Source organism: Nomascus leucogenys, chromosome 11 (assembly GCF_006542625.1).
Source record: "Nomascus leucogenys isolate Asia chromosome 11, Asia_NLE_v1, whole genome shotgun sequence".
Taxonomy (NCBI): domain Eukaryota; kingdom Metazoa; phylum Chordata; class Mammalia; order Primates; family Hylobatidae; genus Nomascus; species Nomascus leucogenys.
The window spans coordinates 62755394-62767441 of record NC_044391.1 but is presented as its reverse complement, the minus strand read 5'-3'; positions in this window follow the sequence as shown (position 1 = coordinate 62767441).

Here is a 12048-nt window from a genome sequence, read left to right as displayed (position 1 = left end):
GAAAACCTAGGCAATACCATTCAGGACATAGGTGTGGGCAAGGACTTCATGTCTAAAACACCAAAAGCAATGGCAACAAAAGCCAAAATCGACAAATGGGATCTCATTAAACTAAAGAGCTTCTGCACAGCAAAAGAAACTATCATCAGAGTGAACAGGCAACCTACAGAATGGGAGAAAATTTTTGCAACCTACTCATCTGACAAAGGGCTAATATCCAGAATCTACAATGAACTCAAACAAATTTACAAGAAAAAAACAAACAACCCCATCAAAACGTGGGCAGAGGACATGAACAGACACTTCTCAAAAGAAGACATTTATGCAGCCAAAAAACACATGAAGAAATGCTCATCATCACTGGCCATCAGAGAAATGCAAATCAAAACCACAGTGAGATACCATCTCACACCAGTTAGAATGGCCATCATTAAAAAATCAGGAAACAACAGGTGCTGGAGAGGATGTGGAGAAATAGGAACACTTTGACACTGTTGGTGGGACTGTAAACTAGTTCAACCATTGTGGAAGTCAGTGTGGCGATTCCTCAGGGATCTAGAACTAGAAATACCATTTGACCCAGCCATCCCATTACTGGGTATATACCCAAAGGACTATAAATCATGCTGCTATAAAGACACATGCACACGTATGTTTATTGCGGCACTATTCACAATAGCAAAGAGTTGGAACCAACCCAAATGTCCAACAACGATAGACTGGATTAAGAAAATGTGGCACATATACACCATGGAATACTATGCAGCCATAAAAAATGATGAGTTCGTGTCCTTTGTAGGGACATGGATGAAACTGGAAAACATCATTCTCAGTAAACTATCGCAAGGACAAAAAACCAAACACCGCATGTTCTCACTCATAGGTGGGAATTGAACAATGAGAACTCATGGACACAGGAAGGGGATCATCACACTCCGGGGACTGTTGTGGGGTGGGGGGAGGGGGGGAGGGACAGCATTAGGAGATACACCTAATGCTAAATGACGAGTTAATGGGTGCAGGAAATCAACATGGCACATGGATACATATGTAACAAACCTGCACATTGTGCACATGTACCCTAAAACCCTAAAGTATAAAAAAAAAAAAAAAAAAAAAAGTAAAAGAGGTCAGGGTCTTGATTCTCCTGGCTCTCCTCCTGTGTGGCTGGAGGTCAGCAGAGACTGTACTCGTTGCTGAAGGCCATTGCTCCTGTCAGGAGCTCTCTCCACAGCTCTTTCAGGCCCCTGTGAGTCTGGGGCTGTGATATGGTTTGGCTGTGTCCCCACCCGAATCTCACTTTGAACCATAGTTCCCATAATCCCCACATGTTGTGGGAGGAACCTGGTGGGAGGTAGTTGAATCATGGGGACTATTACCCCCATGCTGCTGTTCTCATGATAGTGAGTGAGTTCTTATGAGATCTGATGGTTTTATAAAGGGCTTTTCCGTCTTTGCTAGGCACTTCTCCTTCCTGCCATCACGTGAAGAAGAACATGTTTGCTTCCCCTTCCACCATGATCGTAAGTTTCCTGAGGCCTCCCAGCCATGCAGAACTGTGAGTCAGTTAAACCTCTTTCCTTTATATATTACCCAGTCTCTGGCAGTTCTTTATAGCAGCATGAAAATGGACTAAGACAGGTGGTAATAGTTCTCTGTTCTTGATGACTGTGTGATCCTTCACCATTTGTGTTTGTTTCTGTTAATCTGCCCCCATAACTTTTTAAGTAGCTATTTCATGAAATGCTCTTTAATCATCCCTTTTGAATGTGCTCTGTTTCCTGCCAAGATCCTGACTGATACACTCCCAAACTAGATCCAATTCCTCTCTTCTTTAAATCCCTCCCTTCTCTGGGCACTTCTTGTAGTGTTGGGTTTCCCTATTAGACAAAAGACATCTCTGGAGCACTTATCATCTATCAATCAGTCACTATTCTGGATGCTAGGGAATACAGTGATGGACAAGACAGATGACATCTTTGATACCTTGAACTAGAATAATAAAATGAGCATTTAGTAAGTGCTTACCATGTGCCAGGTGCTTTAAAAAGTCCTTTACATGTAGGAAGTAATTTAATCCACACAAGAACCTTGCGGTATATTTGTCAAATAAGGAAAAAGAACCACGGAGAGAGTAAGTAATTTGCTGGAGGTCACACAGCCAAGAAGCAGCAGAGCTGTAGTTCTAACCCAGGAGGCCTGACTCCAAATCTCATGCTCTTAACCACATCACTATATTGTCTCTTACTAGCTTAGCATCCTTTTCAATAACCAGCACATTGCCAATGCTCAGCAAATATTTGTTGTACTGATTTGAGTAAATAGTCCCTTTAGGAAAGGAAGATAGCAATGGGATTATGCTTTTGGTAGTTTCAGCAAAATTTTGATTTCAGCAGCTTTTAAGAAGAGTTTGGTTTTCTTTTGTTTTATTTTCAAGTGTTTATCTGCAGTAGCAGGTGGTAAGAAAAAGATTCTCTTCCCCATTTAGCTGAGTAAATATCTAGTCATGTGGCTGGATCTTCATCCCAACACAACTGTGTGCTCTCATCCTGGTCAGGAGGCAGCCTCGTGACACAGCAATGCTCAGTGGGTAATAGTTGTAGCAAATGTTTAGTTACAACAGAATAGCACCCAACTTGTAATCATTAATAGGAACCCGTGCAAGAGTTCACTGCAGCTGTGACTTATTTTCCTGGTGATTCATTCTGTTTGAAATATAATGTACTCAAAAAGCCGCAAAAACTGTAGCTAGAAATCACTGCAATGGTGTTCATGAAAGCTATTGCTAATTTAGGGTCCAATTAAAACTAGAAATCCAATTATTGCTGAATAACATAATTGCAAGAAAGTAACTTGAATTGCACATATGCCAGTAATTAAGGAGGAAGCTTTAATAACAGAATCTATTTGAACTATTACAAGGAGGGGCCAAAGAGGCTGAGGATTGGATCCAGGGTGGGTCAGTGCAAGGAATACCCCAGTGGCTGGGTGCTTACAGTAGGCTCCGAATTTTGTCAACATGGTTTGCTTTTACAGCCTAGCTCACGGGATCCTGGCAAGATAAATGCAGAATTTAAGAGCAGGATAAAGTTGATCTCTGAATCCATATCCTATGAAGCATCAAACACACCATGAGCCCTGAAAAATTAAATATTAGAAGGTATTATTTGTTAAACACTTGAGATGCTATAGAAAGCAGTTGGCAAAATAAATGTCAAATATTGTACTTTTACAGTTCAAACTCTGATTTTGACCTTGCTGTTAACTTTACTGCATTGATTCCGTTACTTCCAGTGGAGTGGCTAGGCGGGTGAGAGTCTGGGTTTGGAGAGACAGAAACTGGGCCTATCCAGTGTGTCAACACTTGGACACAGGAAGGGGAACATCACACACCAGGGCCTGTCGTGGGGTGGGGGAGGGGGGAGGGACAGCATTAGGAGATATATCTAATGTAAATGACGAGTTACTGGGTGCAGCACACCAACATGGCACATGTATACATATGTAACAAACCTGCACGTTGTGCACATGTACCCTAAAACTTAAAGTATAATAATAATAATAATAATAAAAAGAAGGTTGCCTTGGGTTTTGGCAAGGTCTTGCTGCCCAGCAAACGATGTAGTCCTCTTTATCTGAGTGGTCTGCAGAGGTGGGTAGCAGCATCTCTTACAGAACCCCAGGCAGGTGATTCATTTACTGCAAAGGCAATCAGGTAATGTGAACTCTTAGTGAAATATAGTAGGGCTGCAGTTCTCAGAATGCGTGTGTCAGAGTCTCCTAGAGGGCTTGTTACATACATACAGATGCTGGGCCTGACCACCTCAGAGTTCCTGAGTCAGTAGGTCTGGATTAGGGTTAGGATCTGAGATCTGCATTTTTAATAGGTTCCCAGGTGATGCTGATGATGCTTGCTGGTTTCGGGACTACACTTTTTTGAGAACCGCTGTGGTAGGGTAGATGTCAGCTGGGTCCAGTGAGGAGGAGCTGGAGTTAGGAGTGTGAAAAGTTCGTTGGAGAGTAAAACCTGTGTGAAGAGGAAGGTTGGAATCAAAAGCCCGGCTGGGCATGGTGGTTTATGGCTGTAATCCCAGCATTTGGAGAGGCTGAGGCAGGAGGATCACTTGAGCCCAGGAGTTCTAGACCAGCCTGGGCCACATGGTGAAACCCTCTCTCTACTAAAAATACAAAAATTAGCCAGATTTGGTAGTGCATCCCTGTAGTTCCAGCTACCTGGGAGGCTGAGGTGGGAGGATCACGGAGGGCAGCTGATTTGGGAGGGGCAAATTAGCTGGCAAAGGTTAGGAAAGGGGTCAGACGCTTTGCTAATCAGATTGGGGTTTAGAGTATGACTCCAGCCCCACTGAACATCAGGTATATGAAACAGATAAGCAACTGCGTACAGCTTAAAAGTAGTAGTGATAATGGGCACCTTTCCTTGAGGTCCTAGTATGTGCCAGGTGCTTTACTTAACTTTAATTTTTCAAGTAGGTCTGTGAGAAAGGTGATATCATTCCATTTTACTGAGAAAGAAACAAGAGCTCTGAGAATTTACATGTTATCCTGTTGCAACTTCAACTCTGTCTGATCCCAAAGCTTGAGTCCACCCAGGAATGAGCGAAGGTGATGTAGGGAGGGGCTGTGGCTCAGGTAACTGTGAGCAGCAAGATGTTTTCAGAAGGATCTGGCGAGGCAGAGACTTCTAACATCTTACATGTTCCTGTCAGGATTGGCTCAGGACCTGCGCAGAGGTGAGTTTTCTGGTAAAGCCCTTACTTGATACCTCTGCTGAGTGTGTGGAGAAATAGGAGCCAAGAGTCACAGCCATTGCCTTATAAATCACAATCCCCAAATGGGAGGCAAACCTTTAGGCTTAATCATAAAGAGGGAAAGTACTTGTATTAGTTTCTCACGGCTGCCATAACAAATTACAGAAAACCGGGTGGCCTGAAACAACAGCAATGTATTCTCTTAAAGTTCTGGAGGACAGAAGTCTTGGATCAAGGTCTTGGCAGGACCATACTTCCTCTGGAGGCTGTAAGGGAGAATACATTTTTGCCTTTTCAGCTTCCAGTGGCCCCAGGCATTCGTTGACTTCCTTGATGTAAGGCCGCATCACTCCAGCCTCTGCCTTCATCTTCATGTTACCTCTCCTCTATGTGTTTTCTCCTTGTCTCTTATTAGGACACTAGTCTTTGGGTTTAGGATCCACCTGGGTAATCTAGTTAGATCTTCTCTCAAGATTCTTAATTATGTCTTCACTCTTTTTCCAAATAAGGTCACGTTCACAGATTCTAGGGGTTTGGATGTCTTTTTGAAGGTCATTATCCAATCTACTACAATCCTCAAATAAATGTTTCCGAGGAAATCAAGGGTAAAAGTTGTTAGAATGTTTACACAAAATAACTTTTGTTTGTAAATGGATGAAATATTTTCTAAAATGTCACAATTGAGTAGTTTTCTGTGGACTCTGAAGCCCAGATTTTACAAATAATATTTCTGGTGGATACTTTCAAAGACGGTCACCAATACTTCCTCCCAACAATTTCTCCCTATCCTTGTGGAAGGATGTCCACATCCAAAGGTATGCTCTATTTTCCTGTCTTTGCACCTGGCCTGACCGTGTGACTTGCTTGGACCAAGAGAATGCAGTGAAGGTGACCTTCTGGATTTCTGAGCCTGGGCCTGGCAACTTCTGCTTCACTTATTGGGAGCCAGCTGCTTTGTAAAGAAGATTGAGCAAGACAGCTGAAAGATATGTAGAGAGAGAAGCCAAGACAGTGCCCAGCTATTCCAGTCACACCCACAGACTCACCACATATATGAGTGAAGCCATCTTGGACTTTCCAGCTGAGCTCCCAGCTAAAGGCAGCTGCAAGGGTGATCCCAGCTGATGCCATGTGAAACAGAAGAACCATCCACCTGAGCCCCGCCAAGGTACCGAATTGAGAAAAATAACAAATTGTTGTTTCAAGTTAGTAAGTTCTGAGGCAGTTTGTCGTGTCACAATAGGTACATAAAACAATGCTGTAAATTATGTCATTCAAAAAGTTTAACATGGGCTAAAGGAAATGACACTGTAGAAGCAAAAAATTTTTGATAGTGGGAATGAAAGTCTTTAGTGGTTTGCCTTGGACATTGTTCAGGATCTCAAAAGAAAGTATGCAGAGGACACAGAGAACATGAGGCTATGTAGGAGGAAGTGTCTCTTGTCCCTGGTTTTTTTTGGAAGTACAGCCTTAGGGGAAAAATACTGTAGACGCCATGACTTGGAGTTCTGTTTTTTTTGTTTTTTTTTTTTCACTCTATGTCTTTTATTGGTGGATTTAATCCATCTACACTCACAGTAATTACTGATATGTAAGGTTTAATACTGACATTTTGTTCATTGTTTTCTGGTTGTTGTATTGATACATTACCCCAGGTGGTCTAGCCATACAGTTACCCACAATATTCCCCATGGGGTAAGACCAACATGGGCTTCTTGGGAAGCATCTCAAAATGCTAAAGAAACTAGATAACTGCTTCTGGCTCTCTTTTTTTTATCTCTTTTTAAAATTTTATTATTATCATACTTTAAGTTTTAGGGTACATGTGCACAATGTGCAGATTTGTTACATATGTATCCATGTGCCATGTTGGTGTGCTGCACCCATTAACTCGTCATTTAGCATTAGGTATATCTCCTAATGCTACTCCTCCCCCCTCCCCCACCCCACAACAGTCCCCGGTGTGCGTTGTTCCCCTTCATGTGTCCATGTGTTCTCATTGTTCAATTCCCACCTATGAGTGAGAACATGTGGTGTTTGGTTTTTTGTCCTTGTGATAGTTTGCTGAGAATGATGGTTTCCAGTTTCATCCATGTCCCTACAAAGGACACGAACTCATCATTTTTTATGGCTGCATAGTATTCCATGGTGTATATGTGCCACATTTTCTTAATCCAGTCTATCGTTGTTGGACATTTAGGTTGGTTCCAAGTCTTTGCTATTGTGAATAGTGCCTCAATAAACATACGTGTGCATGTGTCTTTATAGCAGCATGATTTATAGTCCTTTGGGTATATACCCAGTAGTGGGATGGCTGGGTCAAATGGTATTTCTAGTTCTAGATCCCTGAGGAATCGCCACACTGACTTCCACAATGGTTGAACTAGTTTACAGTCCCACCAACAGTGTAAAAGTGTTCCTATTTCTCCACATCCTCTCCAGCATCTGTTGTTTCCTGATTTTTTAATGATGGCCATTCTAACTGGTGTGAGATGGTATCTCATTGTGGTTTTGATTTGCATTTCTCTGATGGCCAGTGATGAGGAGCATTTTTTCATGTGTTTTTTGGCTGCATAAATGTCTTATTTTGAGAAGTGTCTGTTCATGTCCTTCGCCCACTTTTTGATGGGGTTGTTTGTTTTTTTCTTGTAAATTTGTTTGAGTTCATTGTAGATTCTGGATATTAGCCCTTTGTCAGATGAGTAGGTTGCAAAAACTTTCTCCCATTCTGTAGGTTGCCTGTTCACTCTGGTGGTAGTTTCTTCTGCTGTGCAGAAGCTCTTTAGTTTAATTAGATTTCATTTGTCAATTTTGGCTTTTGTTGCCATTGCTTTTGGTGTTTTAGACATGAAGTCCTCGCCCATGCCTATGTCCTGAATGGTATTGCCTAGGTTTTCTTCTAGGGTTTTTATGGTTTTAGGTCTAACATGTAAGTCTTTAATCCATCTTGAATTAATTTTTGTATAAGGTGTAAGGAAGGGATCCAGTTTCAGCTTTCTACATATGTGTAGCCAGTTTTCCCAGCACCATTTATTAAATAGGGAATCCTTTCCCCATTGCTTGTTTGGAGTTCTGGTTTTATGATGATAATATTGTGCAAACCTGGAAAAGTCATGCATTGTCTCTGAGCCCCAGTACAGAAACATATGTGTGGCTGATAATAACCATTACTAATTATGAGGCCCGTGAGGCATGCCAGTTCTGCATATGACTATTTTCATAGCAATCCTAATGAGAGTATTATCCTTATTTTCAGACAAGGAAGCACTGGCTCGGAGAGGATTATAGCTTGCCCCAGATCACACAGAGATGGGGAGAGAAAGGTGGATACAGGTATTCAAACCCCAGGCAATTAACTCCAACATTGTGCTTTTTCTACTGTGCTGTACCCATGGGCTTTCTTCTCCCCTTTTGGCTGGAGGCAGGTAACAGCCAGCCATTTGAGCAGGTCATATGGTCAGTCACCATTCACTGGGGCACATGGGCAGGGGTTCACAGGCATCTGTAAAATCACCCCAGAATGTCTTCTTTACTTTATGGCTTATCCATACATGTCTTTCTCCTCTAGCTGGTTTTTCAGCATCATTTCTGCCTCTCCCTCTCCCACCCCTCTGGTGTGTTTGGTTTGAGTTCATAGGTGGGAGCGATGAGGTGGAGGGAGACCTGTGAACAGGGCTAAGAAAGTAGAAACACAAGTTCCTGAACAGCTTTGTAGCTAACTGCTAGAGATTTTTATTCTTTGCAAGGTTTCTTTTATCTATCACCCCCTTGAGCATTCTGTCTTTACCCTGGTTTGGCCTGGCACCATCTTTAGCAAGGAGCGCCTTATCTGGCTACCCCTCAGTCTCTCCATCATCTTGTTTATCTTTCTCACAGCCACCAGAGTTGTCTTCCTATGTACAAGTTCGACAATGTCATTTGCTTGTTCAGAAAACTTTCATGGCTTTTCATTGCCTATGGAATAAAGAAAAAAATTTTAAAAATGTAGGATGTGAATAACATGTATTTTTGGCTCATAGTAACTATATTTACTAGCTGAAATAAACAGAATGCACAAAAAACAGCATCCATTTTGTTCTATTCTGTTTGGCTCTGCAGTGTCTGAAGCTACGTATGCCAGAGTCCCCCTGCTTGGGATGGAGGAGAGCTGTTTTACTCCCAACACAGCCCAGACAAGGTTAACCATGTGAGTTTGTTTATGCCAGCTTAAGTCCCCCTGTGAGATGCCAACCCTAGCTTATGGAGAATCCTATGAAGCATTTCATTATTTTTTTTTGGAAAGAAAGAATTAATTAAATACTTGTTTTGTGCATTATTGTTATTGTCATTACTATTATATCCACTCTTGACTAAAAGAGAGTACAAGAAACTATTGCTCACTTGCCTTCTACGTGGGGGGAAAGGGCCATCCCTGCCTCTTTCCTGTCTCTGACTTTGCTATACACATTCACATTTAATTTTGGATAACACCAGGTTTGATCTAGAATTCACTTCTAGCAAATGATGGAAGTCTTTTGGTAAAGATTCAGTTCAGGAAGTTTTTAAAAAATATTTATTTATATATATTATACTTTAAGTTCTGGGGTACATGTGTACAACGTGCAGGTTTGTTACACAGGTATACATGTGCTATGGTGGTTTGCTGCACTCATCAACCCATGATGGTTTCCAGCTTCATACATGTCCCTGCAAAGGACATGAACTCATCATTTTTTATGCCTGCATAGTATTCCATGGTGTATATGTGCCACATTTTCTTTATCCAGTCTATCATTGATGGGCATTTGGGTTGGTTCCAAGTCTTTGCTATTGTGAACAGTGCCGGAATAAACATGCATGTGCATGTGTCTTTATAGTAGAATGATTTATAATCCTTAGGGTACATACCCAGTAATGGGATTGCTGAGTCAAATGGTATTTCTGGTTCTAGATCCTTGAGGAATCACCACACTGTCTTCCACAATGGTTGAACTAATTTACACGCCTTCCAACAATGTAAAAGTGTTCCTATTTCTTCACATCCTCTCCAGCATCTGTTGTTTCCTGACTTTTTAATGATCACCATTCTAACTGGTGTGAGATGGTATCTCATTGTGGTTTTGATTTGCATTTCTCTAATGACCAGTGATGATGAGCTTTTTTTCATATGTTTGTTTGGCTACATAAATGTCTTCTTTTGAGAAGTGTCTGTTCATATCCTTTGCCCACTTTTTGATGGGGTTGTTTTATTCTTGTAAATTTGTTTAAGTTATTTGTACATTCTGGATATTAGCCCTTTGTCAGATGGACAGATTGCAAAAATTTTCTCCCACTCTGTAGGTTGCCTGTTCACTCTGATGATCGTTTCTTTTGCTGTGCAGAAGCTCTTTAGTTTAATTAGATCTCTCATTTGTCAATTTTGACTTTTGTTGCCATTGCTTTTGGTGTTTTAGTCATGAACTGTTTGCCCATGCCTTTGTCCTGAATGGTATTGCCTAGATTTTCTTCTAGGGTTTTTATGGTTTTAGGTCTTACATTTAAATCTTTAATCCATCTTGAGTTAATTTTTGTATAAAGTGTAAGGAAGGGGTCCAGTTTCAGTTTTCTGCATATGGCTAGCCAGTTTTCCCAACACCATTTATTAAATAGGGAATCCTTTCCCCATTGCTTGTTTTTGTCAGGCTTGTCAAAAATCAGATGGTTGTAGATGTGTGGCGTTATTTCTGAGGCCTCTGTTCTGTTCCGTTGGTCTATATATCTGTTTTGGTACCAGTACCATGCTGTTTTCGTTACTGTAGCCTTATAGTATAGTTTGAAGTCAGATAGCGTGATGCCTCCAGCTTTTTTCTTTTTGCTTAGGATTGTCTTGGCTATGTGGGCTCTCTTTTTGGTTCCATATGAAATTTAAAGTAGTTTTTTTCTAATTCTGTGAAGAATGTCAATGGTAGTTTGATGGGGATAGCATTGAATCTATGAAGTACTTTGGGCAGTATGGCCATTTTCATGATATTGAATAAGCTGGTTTTTCTTCAAACAAATGAATAGATAAGGGGTATGTTAACCAGAGATGTCCTTGTTCAAACCTTCTCTGGAGCAGGGATGCCCATGTGGATTTTAGTGGGCTTTCATGCTGGGTAAAAGCCCCTCCAGTGAGCAGGGAGAAAATGGTCGTCACTAATATCCAAAGATTAACTCTAGGCTGGTGTTGCCACAAAAATATACCAACGATGCTGGTAATTTTTGTTTTGAGACAGGATCTCACTCTGTTGCCCAGTGGGGAATACAGTGGCGTGATCGTAGCTCGCTGCAGCCTTGAACTCCTGGGCTCAAGCAATCTTCCTATCTCAGGTTCTCGGGTGGCTGGGATGACAGGCAACCAGTCACTTTGATTGTTTAATGTGCAAAGAGAACCTGCCCTGAAAATCCCACTTCTCTGGTGTGTTTTGTTTTAGATCATAGGTGGGAGTGATGGGGTGGAGGGAGACCTGTGAGCAGGGATAAGAAAGTAGAAATACAACCTGCTAAATAGCTTTGCATTCAAAAGCAATGGGTGCAAAAGGAACAGAATTTTGTGATGTTTTATCATCTATTCCAGGTTTCTCCAGACTTTTCAATACCAAGGACCTGTCTCTTAATTGACACTTCTCTCATGTACTCAGGCTTTAAAATACTTTGTCTACAAAATGTCTTTATTAAGTGAAAAATAATATTTATTTTATTAAATAACAACATGTGATTGTCAGTCAGATGTCTGATGAATGTGAGTTGGTACAATTGCCGCCAAAAGCAGATAAACTTTTTGTTGTTGTTGTTGGTGCTTGTGCAGATGTATCATTTGATTTTTGTTGGACTTTTAGAACCATAAAAATACCTAAGGGCCACCATTTCCACTTACCCAAATTTCTGTGAGTCCAAGAAACTTATTACTAGGTTATTTTATAATCTTTCTAGATATGAAGTGACTGTCTTAAAATATTAAAAAGGGTTAAGTGTACAATTCTGGGTGTTACAAAGTTATTTGATGGACTTCTGCTGAATGCTGGCCAAAGACAACCCAAAGATAACTGAACTATGAGCACTTAAAACTAATCTGTGCCAACCTGTCAGAAGAAATTTATAATTTCATTTCTAGAAATAGGATAAAGAAATGAAATAAAGTCTAATTCCAGTGTGTAAATTAGGGAAATCAACTTCTTCTAGTTTGGTCCTGAATGAACTGCTTTCTATTTGACATACTCAAGAGTGAGGTCTTCCCTTTAATACACATTGTGAAGTAATTGCTCTGGTGGAAATCAGAAAC